At 41.9% G+C, this 17,087-nt stretch overlaps 1 pseudogene; it reads left to right on the forward strand.

Moving 5' to 3' along the window:
* LOC133650892 (neurexin-2-like) overlaps positions 1 to 17,087 on the forward strand; it is a 489,617-nt pseudogene that overhangs the window by 101,177 nt on the left and 371,353 nt on the right.

The raw sequence follows: 17,087 nt of genomic DNA on the forward strand, positions 1-17,087 counted from the left end.
TTTCAGCAGGTTTTGCAGAGGAGACTGGGTAGTTGGGAAAAGTCCTGATATTTTAGCTTACTTGAGGCTGAGCGTTTCATCAGAGTTCGCCACTCTCTGACTGCTCTCCATACCCAGGCAATGACTCGGATCAGCTTGGTCAGGCTGCTGAATTTCTTTATGTCCAGGATTTGTACAGCAGAACCGGTAGGTGGTCTTCGGACTTGGATCTTGGACTCTTGTTCACAGGAACTGTGGTCATTTTTGACTTGAGTAAGTTTTGGAGTTTTTGCTGTAATAGATGGGACATCACTGTGGTTTCTTTTTGCCTGTGCACTGGTTACCACTGCTGTGAAAGACTTCCTTTGAAGTTTGTCAATGCTCGCTTGGCATTCGCAGCAACCTCTTTGGCTGACTTTGTCGGCCACTCATCCACAGGGTGTTTTAGAAACTCTGGTCCCTCCTGCCACACAGAATCCTTTTTAAGGTCCTCTGGTGATGCTCCTCTTGTTATGAGATCAGCGATATTCAGGTCTCCTGGAATCCATCTACAATCTTCAATAGACGTGGACTTCTGGATCTCTCCAACTGTTTGCGAAGAAGGTCTGATATCCATAGCTCTCTCTTTGGATTGCTCCCAGAACAGTTTGACTGTCCAGCAGATGGAGCCAACATTCAATTTCCATCCGACTGTGTTTTTCAATATACCTTCTGAGCCGTGTAGCAAAGACAGCACCACAGATTTCAGCTTTCACTGCCTCTCCTTTCTGGTCGATGGGTGTGAGCTTTGCTTTGGACTCTGTCAGTCTGACTTGGATGCCTTCTTCCGTCTCCCATCTGAGGTACACCACAGCTCCATAGCTTCTGTCACTTCCATCAGAGAAGGTTATTCCCCAAGGTTTTCCAATCCGATTGGCTGGTGTGAGGCTTCTGTGGAAGATGATTTGGCTGAGGCGTGTGTATCCCTCAAACAGTGAGATGGCTTCTTCTCTCAACTTTCCAGACAAAGGTTTGTCCCAGGTGTCTCTGGTCAGAGCTTTGCTTCCGGCTGCTTCTTGAAAAGCTTTCCTGACAAGAATGGCACCTTTCTGCTTAGCAGGTGTGACAAGACCTATTGGGTCATACAGGCTAGCTACCTGGCTAAGCAGTTGTCTTCTTGTCAGTGGATCTGGAGTTTTTTCTCTCACCTCTCCCACCAGGAGATTTTGGCCCATTCTCATCTTCTTCTTTCTTCTTGAGAAATTGATGGAGGTCATGAGGTAGAGTCTGTCTTTTCCAACGAGGTATCCAACACCAAGGGCTTTGTTTTCCTCTTCACTCATCTGATTTGGGAGAATGAGGATCCTGTCCGATGAGGATTTCGGTTCTCTTGGTACAGACTCCCGCCTCCCACTTTGGCCTGATCGGACCCAAGGCTTGAGAAAGAACCTGCCTGACTTTAGGATGTCCTCCACTCTTCTTGTGTTTTCCTCCAGCTGTTCCAGATCATTATGGGATGTCAACAGATCATCAACATACGCGTCCTCTTCCACGATCCTACATTCCTCTTTCAGGTGAGCGAACTTGGGCAGCTTGGCTGTCTCTCTCATGGCGAGTTGTGCGATGCACCCTGTTGGTCGATCACCGATGTTGACTCTGGTGATGGCATATTCCTCAATTTCTCCATCCTCAGTGTCTCTCCAGAGGAATCTGTGGAGGTGCATCTCCAGGTCTTCTAGCCACACAGAATTGTAAATTTTTTTAATGTCACCAAGAGCAGCATGGACTCCTCTTCTGAACCTGAGTAGAACTGCTCGGATGGGATTGAGGACATCAGGCCCTTTCAGCAGGAGATCATTCATGCTGCGTCCTTGGAACCTCTGGCTGCTGTTCCATACCAATCGCACAGGTGTTGTAACTGAATGCGGGTTTGGCGCCACCAAGTGGCTGACGTACCACATTGGTCCTTGCCAGCCAGCAATGTTTTCTTTGAGTTTCTTTGCCGCTTTCCTTGCCACCATCTCATGGACTTGAGCTGTGTATGCCACTCGCCACTCTGGTTCTTTCTTGAGCTGCTTCTCAGTTCGCAGGAAAGTGGCCTGAACTGCACTCCTGTTGTTGGGCAGCGAGGTTGGATCTTCAATCCAGGGATATTTCGTGTCCCAGTGTGGTTCGTCACTATGTGCATCTGCTTTGACATAGGTGAGGCCTTTCCTTATGATTTCCAGCTCCTTTTCCTCTTTTATAGTAATTTATTTTCCTCCTGGTTGACAGTTACCGCACCGGCATCCCCCACACTTGGGTTCGCAGGCGGCTCCAATGCTGTCCCATTTCCACCAGTTTAAGAACTCTCTGCCAGCTGCCGTCATCTTGGTTTCACCAATCTCCTTATATTTCACTGCTGTAGTTCTCATAGACCGGGCAAAGTGTGTTTTGGATCTATGCATAGCCACATCCACTTCTTCAAAGAGGTTTGGATGCGCTCCTCCAACAGTCATTCCTAATGGGCTTTCCCAAAGGACCAGGTCCCCAATTACCTTTACTCTTTGTGGAGCGAGTCTTCCTTCACGGTGGCTGATAAGAAGCTCAATATGCTTTGGTCTTTTCAGATCCTTGAGGTTGATGTCTGGGAAGAACTTCCTGATTTGGTGAGGTTTGATTTCCTTGTGCACTTTGGCAGTTTCATCCAAGCCATAGCATACAAGCTCGTGAGCTCTCTCTGTGCCTGTGGGCGTCTTCACTCTCACCTTGAGAAAATATCTTCTGGTCTTTATCGTCATGGTCATTCCTCCAACTCCTTGGACAACAAGGGTGACCTTTTCATTTCGTAGGTCGAGTCTTCTGGCAGCTCTGTGAGTGATGTAGTTGGTGTCCGATGCCAGGTCAATGAGAGTTCCAATTTTCTGTCCTGCATTGCTAGTTACTTCCAACAGCATCAGAATTACTGGTAACGCGCGTGTATTTGCATCCATCACTCCAGGTTGGATCTTTCCAGCGCAGTAGGTCTTCTCCATCACTCCAGGTTGGATCTTTCCAGCACAGTAGGTCTTCACAGCCACATTGGTGAAAGCCTTCCTGAAATTTTCAGCCATCTCTGGGGTGAGCTCAGAAATCAGCTTTTCTTGCTCCTCTGTGAGCGCTTGTCGTCTGACGTTGAGTCTTCCTCCTTTCCCAGGTTCTCTTCTTTTGGAGTCTTCCTTTAGGCAAAGAAAGAAGTGGTGGCCTGAAGAATTCCTGCAGTCCCTGTTCCTGCACAGATAAGTATCCATACACTCCTCCTCCTCTTCATGAAAATTTAGGCACCTTTTGCATGCTCCTAGCTTTTCCACTTTGTCGCCAGGCTTCAGTTCTTTGAACCGCTTGCAAAAGAAGAGCTTCTCCTGGTGCTTTTCATTTCCACAGACAACGCATCCGGCTTTCCCTGTGAATTTGGTAGAGGCAAACTTATTTTCCATGTAAGTAGGTTTCTTCTCAGACCTTTCACTTACACCAAGCTGCTCTAGCTTCTCCAGGATTTCTTCTTGGGTCTTCAGGAATTTGAGGAGGCTGTCGAAGTGATTGTCTGCCGTCACTTTGCTTCCTGGGTTGACCATTAATGTAAGCCAGTCCCTCTTTATGTTGTCCGGCAGCTTACTCTCTATTGACCTGATCACAAGGGGGTTGTTGATGGCTCCGATGTTTCCCAGCACTGTCAGGTCATCCAGGGCCTTTTCCACCTTTTGGATTAAGTCAATCACTTTCCTTGGCTGGTTTGACTTTAAAGCAGGAATCTTCTCCAGTTCTTCAACTATTTCTAAGGCAATTGTGGTTTTGTTGCCATACCTGTTTTCAAGCACTCTGAACATGTCTTCCGCATCATTGTATGTTGACAGGCGTAGTTCTCTACTTATCCGCTCATCAACACTGTCCAGGAGCTGAAACTTCTTTACTTCAATGGAGCCGGTCGGCTCTCCCTGTCTTTGTAGTTTCTCCCAGTCACTACGCCATCGATGGAAGTTCCTTTTGAATCCATAGAATCTGGGTAGACTGGTGGGTTTGATTCTCAGCACCGGCTGTGGAGTTTGTTGGAGCTGGATTTCTCTTCCTCTTCTTCCTTCCTCTGCACTTCTTTGTGCCGTTAGGAATTCGGCCCTTCTGGCCTCGAGGACATTGCTGAGTGCCCTCAGGTCCTTAACTCTGCCTTCCAGCCTTGACCTTTGGTCATCTGGAATCCACCATTCCCACTCAGTCATGCTTGTGATTGCATCTTTGACCAATGATTTTACTCTAATCCACCGCAGCTCATATTCGTCTCTGTTGATTGCAGTCACAGGCATTCCCCGGACATCTTCACTGGCTGTCCCTGCCTCATTTATTGCAGAGTTGACTTCGTCCTCACCATATCTGGACCAAAGGTTGTGCTGCACTTTTTTCCAGACTTTATCCAGTCTTGCTTCACACTCATCTCTGTTTTTTTCTATGTCTTTTTGCTGCTGCATCTTTAGTTCCACTTCATCACCTTCCTCAGACTTGGCCTCCATGTCCACCAGTAGTCATCGTTTGCTTCAAAGACATCCCTCGCCAGACTGGAAAGTTTGCAGAACTCCTCTTGTAGTTCCTGCTTTATCATGGAATCTGCAGCCCTGCTGAGGTAGTTGGCTTGCTTGGTGAAGACACTTGTGGCTATGGTCCTCTCTTGCTTCAGTTGCTTGACTGTTTTCCCAAGAGCTTCGCTTGCCATGGTGCAGTTTCAAGTTAAACCTCCCTTCGCGAAAGCAGCTTTTTTTACTTCAGGCCTTTAATCCTCGTCTTCACTACCACGCTGGTGGTTATCAACTGTCAAGTTCTTCAGGTTTTTTCACAGCTCTGCCCAAACTTGAAAGGGCCAGTTGGACTCAAGAAGGACTCAAAGGGACAACTCGATCCTTTTTCCTTGTGATTTATTGATTTTTGATTTGAAGCAGTAAAATAAAGTGGGTTATCGATGTAAATGAATGTATGAACAGAATGAATAGTCGAATAGTGGAATAGTGGGATGGTTAAATAGTTGATTAGCTGAATAGCTGAATAGGGGAATAGTAGATAGGTAAATAGGTGAACAGTTGGGGTTGAATAGTTGATAGGCAAATAGGTGAATAGTAGATAGTGGATAGGCAAATAGTGGATAGGTTGATAACCTTAATCAAACAGAAAAAAAAAAAACACATTAGTGTTTCATAAACATGCAACATAATACATACTTTGCTTTTCTTTTAAATCAATCCAACCAAAATTAGTTTCCACTGATAGGGCCTAAGTTTAAGAATAAACTTAAACATTTCCAACAATATGAATGAGATTAAATTTAAACAATCCATCCTAATTATAAGAACAAACTTAAACATCACTGATACTTTTTAAATTTACTTTCAGTCAACTTAAACAATTTTGTAAACATCAGTGAAATTATCTTTTTTAAACATTTCCCCCCAGTGAAATTAACTTCTTTAAACATTCTCCTTAGTACAAAACAAGCACTTCTTTCCCTTGGTTTCCTCACCAGTTGCATCTTCCGAGTCCACACATGAGCTGTCTTCCTTCCTCTTAGCAGCATGTCAAAGGGGTGACTGACTGAAGAGCAAACATTTTGACCATGTGCTCTGAGCAGGTGGAGATGTTCAGCCCTCAGCTCTCACTGTTGCCCCTTCAGGCCTGGAGTGTGCTCTACAACTAAGTGGTGTTTGTGCTGCTCTGTACTTTGACTTGACAGTGTTTAAAGATAATGCAAGCATGTTTAACACATATAGATTCCTTTCTTTCATGAAGACAAGAATATAAGTTGGTGTATTACCTGATTCTGATGAATTGCTTTGATAGGAATCAGACAGTGGTGCTGATAACGTCCGCTTTTTCAAATGGAGGAGAAAAAAAGTCCTCCTTTCTGTCCAATACCACATGAAAGTGGTTGGTTTTTGGCATCTTATTTGTCCAGCTTCCGTACTCCTTTGTATACACTTTACAAGAAATACATTGGCGGCAAACTCCGTAGCTTGCTAGCTTGTGCACGCCAGCTTTCTGAGACTCTTATGTTGTTAGCGCAGGCAGCATGAAGCAGCGCTTTTATTGTGCAACTGTGCAGTCGGTCTTTGGAGTTTTGACGACAGGTACGGCGCCAGAGTCTGTTGAAATAAAAAGAGTTTCCTGTCGGTAATTTTTTCTTAATAATGAGCTAGCAGCAGCCAGCGTCATCTCAGAAGACCCTCGGGTGCCGTGAATGTCAATCAAGTGACAAAAGTGACGTCATAGTGAAGATTTATGATCGCTCATTTTTAGGACTATTTTTTTAATGCCTGGCTGGGGATCGACTGACACACCCTCCGCGATCGACCGGTAGATCGCGATCGACGTAATGAGCACCCCTGGCCTATATTGACAAAATAAAGTCGTTCTCATCAAATACCTGACGCAATTGGTCGATATGACTTCAAACCATAACCCTCCATGCATCATTAATTCTCTTGTCTCAAAGTAGGCTTACAAAGCAACTGCCACCTCCTGATATGGAGGAGTATTACATGGTTACTCTGCTGATTTCTAGACAGCGCAGACACTCTACAACGTCACATTATTTGTGGATTATGATTATCGGTTTGCAAAAAATGTTTTTCCGACAAATGAGGTGAAATTGCATAATTTCCCACGGCACACCAAACAATATCTCACGGTACACTAGTCAATATCTCACGGTACAGTGGTTGAAAAACACTGTTATAGATGCTGATGACTGGCTTCCTTAAACAGCAAACACCTCTGCTGGTTGCAGCCAATAGTGCACTACAATTCTGAATTATTCCTTTAAATGGCACAAATATTATGCACATTTGTGTTTTTAATGCTCTTGTTTGACTTATGAAGATGTTTTGCAGGAGATTCTTATCTTTAATAATTTTACATCCCCTTTTTGGGGGCTTTTGTCCTGTAGGATGCTGTGCGTCTGAGAAGCCAAGCCACAGCACATAGGCCCTGTGCCTAGTTGACACATGGAGAATTGACTGGATCCTTGCTGGATGGAGGCCAAGACACTGGATGGCGAAGATGAGGAATCACACAATCCTGTGGATCGCTTGTGATGTTTGTTCTCTTTCTGTCTCGTGTGGAACGATGGCACAAAGAATCCGGATGGACAGTCAAGGCTAAAGAAACATTTGTGAAGAGAATTTTGTGAGATTGCATTGCTCCAGTGGACACTAAGCTACAATTATTTTGTGTTATTGTGTTGGATTTGCAAGCAGACCACCATGGCCAGATGTCGTAACAAAGCCTCCTGGTTATTCTTCTTAGTTCATCTGGTGCTGACAGGAATAGCATTAGAATATGAAGGCGTTCCCGGTCAGTGGACTCGCTATGGACAATGGGACGCAAAGACAACAGGAGAACTCAGCTTCATCCTGAAGACCAACATCAGCAAAGCATTGGTGCTCTACTTGGACGACGGCGGCGACTGCGACTTTCTGGAGCTGCTCATATCGGGCGGAAGACTACATTTGCGCTTCGCCATCCACTGCGCCGAGCCAGCCTCCCTGCGCACGGAGACGCGCGTTGACGACCTGCGCTGGCACCGGGTTCTCCTCTCGCGGAATTACCGGGAGTCCAGGCTCACGGTGGACAACGAAGAGAAGGCGGCGGAGGTCAAGTCCAAGAGGAAAGAGATGGCGGTGGTCAGTGACCTCTACGTGGGCGGGATCTCGCCTGACGTGCGCCTCTCCGCCTTGACATCCAGCAACGTCAAGTACGAGCCGCCGTTTCAGGGCTTCGTCGCTAATCTGAAAGTAGGGGAGGCTCTGCCCGTGCTCTTGGACGGCCAAGCTGTCCACAGCGACTTGGACTACATCTGTGCCGCGCACCCGCCCTGCAGCAACAGAGGCTTGTGCTCCGTCAGCCAGGGAGAGGTCCTCTGTGACTGCATCAACACCAGCTATGTGGGGAGCTACTGCCACGAAGGTGAGGCAAATCACACCTTTGTGTTCGCGGCAAAACACTCTCTGTGAATGATCAAAAACTGAAGTCAAATCACCGGGAGAACTGTCGGTTATTCTAATGTGACAGCAGCTTGATGTCCTTTGTTTACTCAGAACAACTCTAAAACACTCAGGAGAGCAAAGCTGATCTTAACTTACGTACAGTTGAAAACATCCAATAGAAGTCAAGCCTGTCTTTAATTAGAAAGTATTTAGCTGAATATATTTAGCCAGAACTAAAAAACAACAACATGTTTTTAAAAAAGAGGATCCTTTTAATGAGTACAATGGACTAAATACTGAAAGATACACTACTTTGTTGTGTGTAGTCTTTGGGATAATTTAAACATTTAAAAGACAACTTAATCATACAATGTTTTAATTATTGTATTATATACATATATTTTTTCAATATAAATAATATAATCCTTACGTTGTCTTGTTTTGTGACATTTAAAAGTATTTATAATTTTATCTGGACTCGACATACATCATGACGTACCGTTTACGTTTTATATTTTAGCGGTAAAAGGTTTTTTGCCTTGAAATATTGTTTTTTATTATTGTATTATTCTATTAATATTTCTCCATACAAGTAATATGATTAATCATTATGTTGGTTTTGTGACATTTAAAAGTATGTATAATTTTGTTTTGACTCAACTTATATGATGACGTACTGTATATATTTATTATTTAATCTAAAAAACATTTTTTATTAGTGTATTATTTTATTCTCAATATAAGTAACATAAATAGTCATGTTATTCGGTTTTGTGACGTTTCAAAGTATTTATAATTTGATTTTAACTCAACATATACGATTACGTACTGTATATAACATTGATTATATTTGATCCGACAGCACGGTGGCTTGAATGCAACTTAAAGATAATATGTGACTGTTTTTCATATCAAAACCACAGAATTATGAAATAACTTGCACTATCCAGTACGGACAAGCTCATATTTAATTGAAATAAACTTTTCCGGTTTTGATGTGGATTTGTAGGAATGAGAACATTTGTGGGTGAACTATTCACCAAAAAATTTAGCAGCTGTGTTAGCTTTGTAGACTAAAAACAGATTCTACTGTCAACAAAATAAATATGTCTGTTTTTCTTCCTATTGCAGCAGGTGTCCAGAAAGAAGTAGAAGGTAAGCCAGTGCATTATGAAAAATAAGCATAATAACCATGTGTAGTCTTTGCAAAGGCTTTTAGTGCAGCCTTAGCGTTGTTTGCTCTAATCAAGTTGTTATTGTCAGTTTGGACTGCAGTTCTGACATCCCACAAATTAGGCTGGAAGGACACTGTCATCACTAAGTAGGAAGTATTTTGTGTACCTGCCTGCACTTGTAATCAGTGCACTCTCGGTGACTGGCGAGGTGTGCAGAGTATGTGGGCGCCGCACAGCATGGGGGGAGGCAACAACTCCAATGAGACTTATTGTTTTCTACCTCCCCTGTACAGTAAGTGCCACATTTGTTTGCTGGCCTCGGATGACATTTGAGCTCCCAGCTTGACACGTAGAGTCAAACATGACTGCAGAAATCCACTGACAGATTTCTCAGGACATTCATCAATTTGTTGTATTATTTTGCACGACGTGACTTCCCAGAGATGTTTTGTTCTCTCCGAGGGGGAGGCACTGTCTCATTACCGTCTCGTTATCTGCAACCAAACCGGCCAGCTTTTCTAGCATCACGCAGAATGTTAACTGGAAGGACATTTGTTTCGTAGCTATCTGAGACTTGTATACGTTGCGTCAGCAAAGTGGGGGTTGTGGGATCGGCTCTGGGGAGATGCACTGAACCATATGCGTTATCAATCACTGTTATGCAGCAGACTATGTACACCTGCTCTCCAAAAATCCATGAATCCGCTGGGTGTATTCGCTTGGACAGCACAGCAAAAATATGACATGGATGCAGTCTCAAATGTTCATGAGACGTATTTAGTATATAGGGTATATGTAGGCCTGGGCCAATAGTCAATAAATCAATTAATTGAATAATAAATGAAAATTAACTCAATAAATGTTCCGTCATCGATACATTGCTATGTTAGTTTTTTTCTTTGTCTTTCGTTTTTAAAAAGATTGCAAGACGGTTCTCGCCATCAGCACCTGAGCGCGTTTATTCCATAGCCGAGTTAAATGAACAGAGTGAACCATCTTGTAAGTCATCCACAATCTTTGTCTCAGTGGGCGGGGGAGGGACCGCTAGCATACATACAGAGGATGCCCGGACGTAGCCTCGCCAGTGAGAAGCGTCGCAAAGTAACAAAAGTTAGGAGGAAAAATATTGCGAGCAAAATGAGCCCATCGACACGGACTAACAGGTGTGAAGAATTTGTCCGAAAGTGATGGCAACAAAAAAGACAAAACTTGGGGAAAAAATGCACTTCCAGCTGTTCGATGTTTATAATAATAATACTAATAATAATAATAATAATAATAATTATAATGAATTACATGTGTAACGCACTTTACATTTGTTAAAATCTCAAAGTGCTACAAAGTATAAAAAAGGTACAAAAAAAAAAATAGAAAGTTAAAATATATAATAAAAAATTAAAATAGAAATAAAAACATGAAAAACACTAGATAAACACTAGACATAGAAACATAGAAACAGATAAAATAGAAATAAAAACATGAAAGCACTGGATAAAACAGATAGGCAAGCAGTGCATTTAAAAACAAGAAGGCAGAGAAATTAGATAAAAGCTGTGCTAGAAAGGTGGGTTTTTAGTCCCTTCTTAAAACGGTCGACCGACTGTGGTGCTCTAAGATGGTCGGGGAGAGCGTTCCAGAGTTGGGGTACGGTCGAGCAGAAAGCTGAAATGCAATTATAGTCCATTGTTTACTTATTTAGGATAATTAAAGGTTACTCACCTTCCAATTGCAATGATGAACAATACTAATGAAAATAAGTTAATTACATTTGAAAGGAATATTTGCATTATTTTAATGACATATTATGATTACATTAGTGCTTAATTTGGTGTCAAAATAACAATAATACAGTTTATTGGCTGTAATTTTAGGGACATTCTGTCATCCAACAAAATGTATTATTGACCCAGGCCTAGTTATATGTGTGTATGTTTCATAAGCAATAATTGCTTACGTACGTCCACGCTAGCAGCAACACGGCGACCATTATTAGATGACATACTGTACGACAACAAGAGCACATCACAATACTTATTGGATTAGAGTTTGACGTGCAGACGTGCAGGTGGCGTGAAAGCAACAACACTTTGTTTTTGAAAAAAATAGTCTGTTGTCCTTGCAAAATAGACTGCATCAATGGTCGTCCGTATGCTTTATTGGATCTTGAAGTGCTGTAGGAATAATCCCTTCGCTTCGAGGCAACGAAACAATTTGGCACAGCAGGTGGTTCATCTACAGTATGCAGCATGTGGGATCCCGTTGATCTATGTGGACAAAGGCCACGCCGGGGCACGCTCTAATGCCAAAAGCATCCTCTGATGTTTTGAGAGCAGAAAAAGCAGGTCTGCGAGCGAGAGATAAGAGCATCCACCTCACATCGCACGAGCGGACCGCAGAGGATTCTCTCAAACGTCACGGGACCGCCAAACAAACAAACAAAGTCAAACACATTGCTTTGTTGGATTGTTTTCTGTAGTTTTTTTGTACTTTGGGAAGTACAGGAATGACAAAGCAAGCATGGACATCCTTAAAAGAAGGACACAGCTTGGTCTGAGTGGGCTGGGATCTTCTAGTAGCAATGCCCTTGGTCTAATCCCTCATTACAACACGCTGCATAATACTCTACTTTTCATGGAAAACAAATTTAGCAAATCCTAATCCTTATGCAATGTCTCTTTCTTCCTAGTTGCTCGCTAATTAACTCCTCGATAATAACTGCATGTTTTTCTAAGCATGTAATTGTGTAGTTGCCCACTCTGTTCCGGAAAATAATTGTACATCTAAGGCCCCCATCCACACGGGAACGTAAAGTATTGTATCGTTTTGGCCTGTTGCGTTCTGGGTCCTCTGTAAAGATAACGAGTTCAAGAGTGGGTCATTCTGACTTTTATGTTGTCTTGTGGACAAGCAAACCACTACATTTTGAGAACAATGTTGTCACGACGTGACTAAAAGAACAAAAGAGACAACATTAACCTGATCATTTTACTATAATTCTACTATGTTGTCAGTCCAGACCAGTGTTTTTCAACCACTAGTGTGCCGTGAGATACAGTCTGGTGTGCTGTGGGAGATTACTTAATTTCACCTATTTGGGTTAAAAATATTTTTTGCGAACCAGTAATTATAGTCTGCAAAATTATGTGTTGTTGAGTGTCGGTGCTGTCCAGAGCTCGGCAGAGTAACCGTGTAATACTCTTCCATATCAGTAGGTGGCAGCCGGTAGCTAATTGCTTTGTATATGTCGGAAACAGCGGGAGGCAGTGTGCAGGTAAAAAGGTGTCTAATGCTTAAACCAAAAATAGACAAAAGGCGAGTGCCTCTAAGAAAAGGCATTGAAGCTTAGGGAAGGCTATGCAGAACGAAACTAAAACTGAACTGGCTACAAAGGGGGAAAAAACAGAATGCTGGACGACAGCAAAGACTTACTGTGGAGCAAAGACGGTGTCCACAATGTACATCCGAACATGACATGACAATCAACAATGCACCACAAAGCAGGATAAAAACAACTGAAATATTTTTGATTGCTAAAACAAAGTAGATGACGACATGAAACTGCTACTGGAAAATACCCCCCCAAAAAAGGAAAAAGCCACCAAAATAGGAGCGCAAGACAAGAACTAAAACACTACACACAGGAAAACAGCAAAAAACTCAAAATGAATCACGGCGTGATGTGACAGGTCGTGACAATACACCTACTTTGAGACAAGAGCTATATTGATGCATGCTTGGTTATGGTTTAAAGTCATATCCAACAATTGTGACAACGATTTTTTACCGTCAACTTTTTTTCTGCTGGTGGTGTGCCTCCGGATTTTTTTCAAAGCAAAAAATGTGCATTCGCTCAAAAAAGGTTGAAAAACACTGGTGCAGACTAAAGACTGCTTTTTTGCGTAAGTTCACCATAATTTTTTATTTTCATTTTTTTGGTAGTTTTGTAGTAGGGTTGCGTGATTTAGGCGAGACAAATGACCTTGGCGCCATTGTTTGCTTTTTAGGACGTCTAAAGGGGGGAGATGTCAGGTCATGCTCCCTTCATTGTTTTCCTTTGGTGTCCATGGGACGCTGATTCATTTCACTTGCCTCTGATTGGTTATCAGAGGCTCACCTGATCACTAATCAGAGAGCTTTAAATGCGAGTGTCACCCTGCATTCCTCACAGGTCCATTTCTTCGCCTTATCCGACAGTTTGCGTTCTTTACAGCTTCACTTTAATGCTTTATTTTGGTTTTGTTTTACGCTGAGACTCTCGAGCTTATCGCCGTATGCCTTCTCGTGTGCATCCCCTGTGGCACGCTGTCTTTGGTGTTGTTGCTGAGTCCAAGGATTAAAATGTCATTCTAACGTGCACTTCTCCTGAGGTCACAACACCCATCGCGACGACACAAATAGAACGCCACAAAATGTTATAGATTGGGCCAACAATAGAGCTTTTAATACTGGCGTTATATAGCGATAATGCATGTTGATGACACATTCTAGTTTAAATTCGACAGCGACAAGTGAACAAAGCCGTCCTCAATGCAATGCACCCTCCTTTCTACAATCTAAATCATTAATCGTCGCCTCCAGAAACTCTATTTCTAACAATTAGTGTTATCACTGGAGGACTAGGGTACAAGGAATAGCTGAACAGGCTGCACTACACACTATAGGCCAGTACAAAAAAAGCCTGGCTAACCATTAAGCTAGAGTCTTGAATGTAAACAGATGTGAGCCTATCGATACAAATATTGATAATGACAATACCAAGTATACTATCAGTATATGGTCGATGCTACAGTGATCATTTATTATTATCACAAAATGTTTTGGGTAATTTTTGTTATTGTTTACAAACTCGGGAAATAAGAGCCAATAGCAGTGTTTGCTTGTTTAGTTATCTTGCATTTGTGACTTTATTATAGATTTTGAATGTATTTAAAAGAATAATGAAAATGATAGTAATAATATTAGATGATATTGTTACACCGCCTTCGTGTGTTTTGTCAGATTACAACTGTTATCAAAAATGGGATCATGCCGAAAATTTGAAGTATGAACATTGTTTTGAGCAAAACCGCCCCTGTAACTACTTGGTATTGGATTACCCGCCCAAAACTAATGTAAAGTATTGAAACAACAGAAGAATAAATGCTTATTATTAGAGGTGGAGGAAATAATACATTTTTAGATGCACCGCAATTTGGTCATGGACGATAAGTCCATGTCAATAATCGATCATTGATTGATTTATTGTGAATAAAGTAATGCTGACAGGTCTAAAATTTGGCTGACGGCAGCGAGCCACCTCACTGAGAGATCCGACCCGCTCCTTTATTATAGGGCACTTATGTTCCAGTTTTGCACACATTTTCATTAATTTAATAAATGTAAAGGGAATGAAATTAACTGTTTCTTATTCCAAATGAATTGGGTTTTTTTTAAGTTGCAAGTGATAAACGCTTATTTACTGAAACGAAAAGAAATGTAAAACTGCATCAATATACATAAATTAAAGATGCATCAGTAATCGATTTTTAATCGAATCGTAGCTCCTGAATCGTAATCGTAATCGAATTGTGAGTCGCTCAAAGATTCCCACCTCTACTTATTGTATTTTAACAGAAATGTAAATAAACCATGTTAACATAAAACTTAACTAGCTATTAACACTATATTAGCATTTAGATTAGTAATATATTTGAGAAAATAACACAACTGGAAATTATGCAATTTGTTACTGTATACGTCAGCAGCTACTGTAAATCAAGAGTCCTTGTAACTGGTTTTGAAATGGTCCTATTATTATTTATATGCCAAATTATGCAAACGTGAGATATGTCATTATCGCAAAAAGCGCCAATATACATCGTGATGTATACATTTGAGGCAATGTCGCCTATCCCTATTGTGGGGCGGAAGACGACGGACTTCAAGCGAATTCACTCTTCATACTTCTTTAGTTTATTTCTGTCCGGTAGTTTTTTCGATGTTTGTGATATTTGTATGACATCGTTCCTTTACCCAATGATACGATTCCATCTGGATGTGACTTTTAATTGATCCAACGATTAGAACAGTAAAATCATCACAAAGTTTGATTCGTTGGCCGAGCTGGATTCAGTATGAAGATAGACCGTAAGTGGTTAGAGCAGGGGTGTCCAAACTTTTTGACTGGTGGGGCCATATTGGGCTAAAAAATTTGCCCGTGGGCTGAAAGCCGACTGCATGTAAGGTAAACATATACTGTATATATATATATATATATATATATATATATATATATATATACATATATATATATATATATATATATATATGTATGTGTGTGTGTGTGTGTGTGTGTGTGTGTGTGTGTGTGTGTTTACATATTATAATGATATCATGGATATATAATTGATCATTATTATAATTGAATATTAAGAGTATGTGAAAGTTCAACTCCTACTTTGTTTACTTTCGTGACAACCTCTTTAAAGCTTTGTAATCAATCAGAAAAATCAAGCAGCTAAAAGTCAAACATGGATAAGTGTGGAGAGAGTGTTTAGCATTTTTCTCATCATGTATTAAAACATTTGTTTTAAATAATATCTACAAAGTTCAGTGAGCAGGTTGTGTTATGTGTGACCATGTGTGTTGACTTGTTGTGCTTGTTGAATTATTTTTTCTGCACCCTAACCAGGAAAGGTTTGGATTGGGTTGTATAAATAAATGATGTGTCAAGAGAGTACACATCATGGTCACTGACCTTATATTTTCCACAAGATGACAACACATTGCCAACTGCCAGATCCCTGGGTATTTAAATTTGATATGAAAACACTCCGCACGGACAGGTTGCTAATTGAAATCGAACGCGCGCCATTGTCTTGCGGGTCAAAATTAAGATGCCGGCGGGGCGGAAGCATTTGGCCTGAGGACCGTGGTTTGGACACCCCTGGGTTAGAGGTTAGAATTTCACTCATATTAACGACGCCTAGTCCACATGAAAATGCATCTACCGGCTGTCAAGTCCAGTTTAGCCAATCATACGTCTTAAAAACTAACAGAACCAGAGAAGATTTACTGTATAGTAGAACTAAGTTACGACACAGTACTTGTGGGAATTCAGGTCATGTAAAACAATAATAATGATTTCGCTTTCAGATAATACACAGTCATGCCTTGCTTTTGTTGACAAAAACTTAATCGAACGAAAACCAAAGCAATTTTTCCCATAAAAAATAATCTAAATGATGTTGTATAACATCACTTTGACTTTTATTAAAGACTTAATAGGGTTTCTCACTTTCTTTATTAAAGTGCTGGCACTTACAACTAGGGGTGTCCGATACAACTCTCAGATATGATATCAGAATTGAGTATTGGCTGATACTCTCTAGGTCGTCCTCAGACGAGCCTTCCATCGTTGCTTCCAGTCATCCCGATTCTCCATACATTTGGCCAGTTCCTGGGGACTCTGAGCTCCTGCATCCTTCTTGAGTACATCCACGTATGTTAGTGTGGGACGTCCTCTTGACCGATGCCCATGTGTTGGTTCTCACAGTACCAATTTGCTGGCTGGCAGCTCCTGATGCCTTTGGCAGTGCCCTGCTAGTCTCATTCTCCTTACAGCAATCTTCTCGCTCACCTTGGTATTCCCCTGTAGAGGACTCTGTTGGTTACGTGCGCACTCTTGTTGATGTTATGCACTGCACGCAGCATCCTGGTGTAGCAACCATCCAGAGACCTCTCCAGGGTTGGCTTCAGGGTCCAGCATTCGCTGCCATAGAGGAGAACGGACTCAACTGTCGCGTAGAAGAAGCTGAGTTTGATTTGGCGGGGGAGGTTGGAGCTCCATACACTGGTCATGCCGTTCAGGGCCCTCCATGCAAGTGCCTTCCTCACTTTTAAATCCTGCTCAGTTGAGTTGACCCATCCGCCCAGGTATTTGAAGTCCTCAACTTCTTTCAGCACTGTGCCTGCTGCTGTTATCAGAGGTTGATGT

The sequence above is a fragment of the Entelurus aequoreus genome, linkage group LG05 (assembly GCF_033978785.1).
Source record: "Entelurus aequoreus isolate RoL-2023_Sb linkage group LG05, RoL_Eaeq_v1.1, whole genome shotgun sequence".
NCBI classification, from domain to species: domain Eukaryota; kingdom Metazoa; phylum Chordata; class Actinopteri; order Syngnathiformes; family Syngnathidae; genus Entelurus; species Entelurus aequoreus.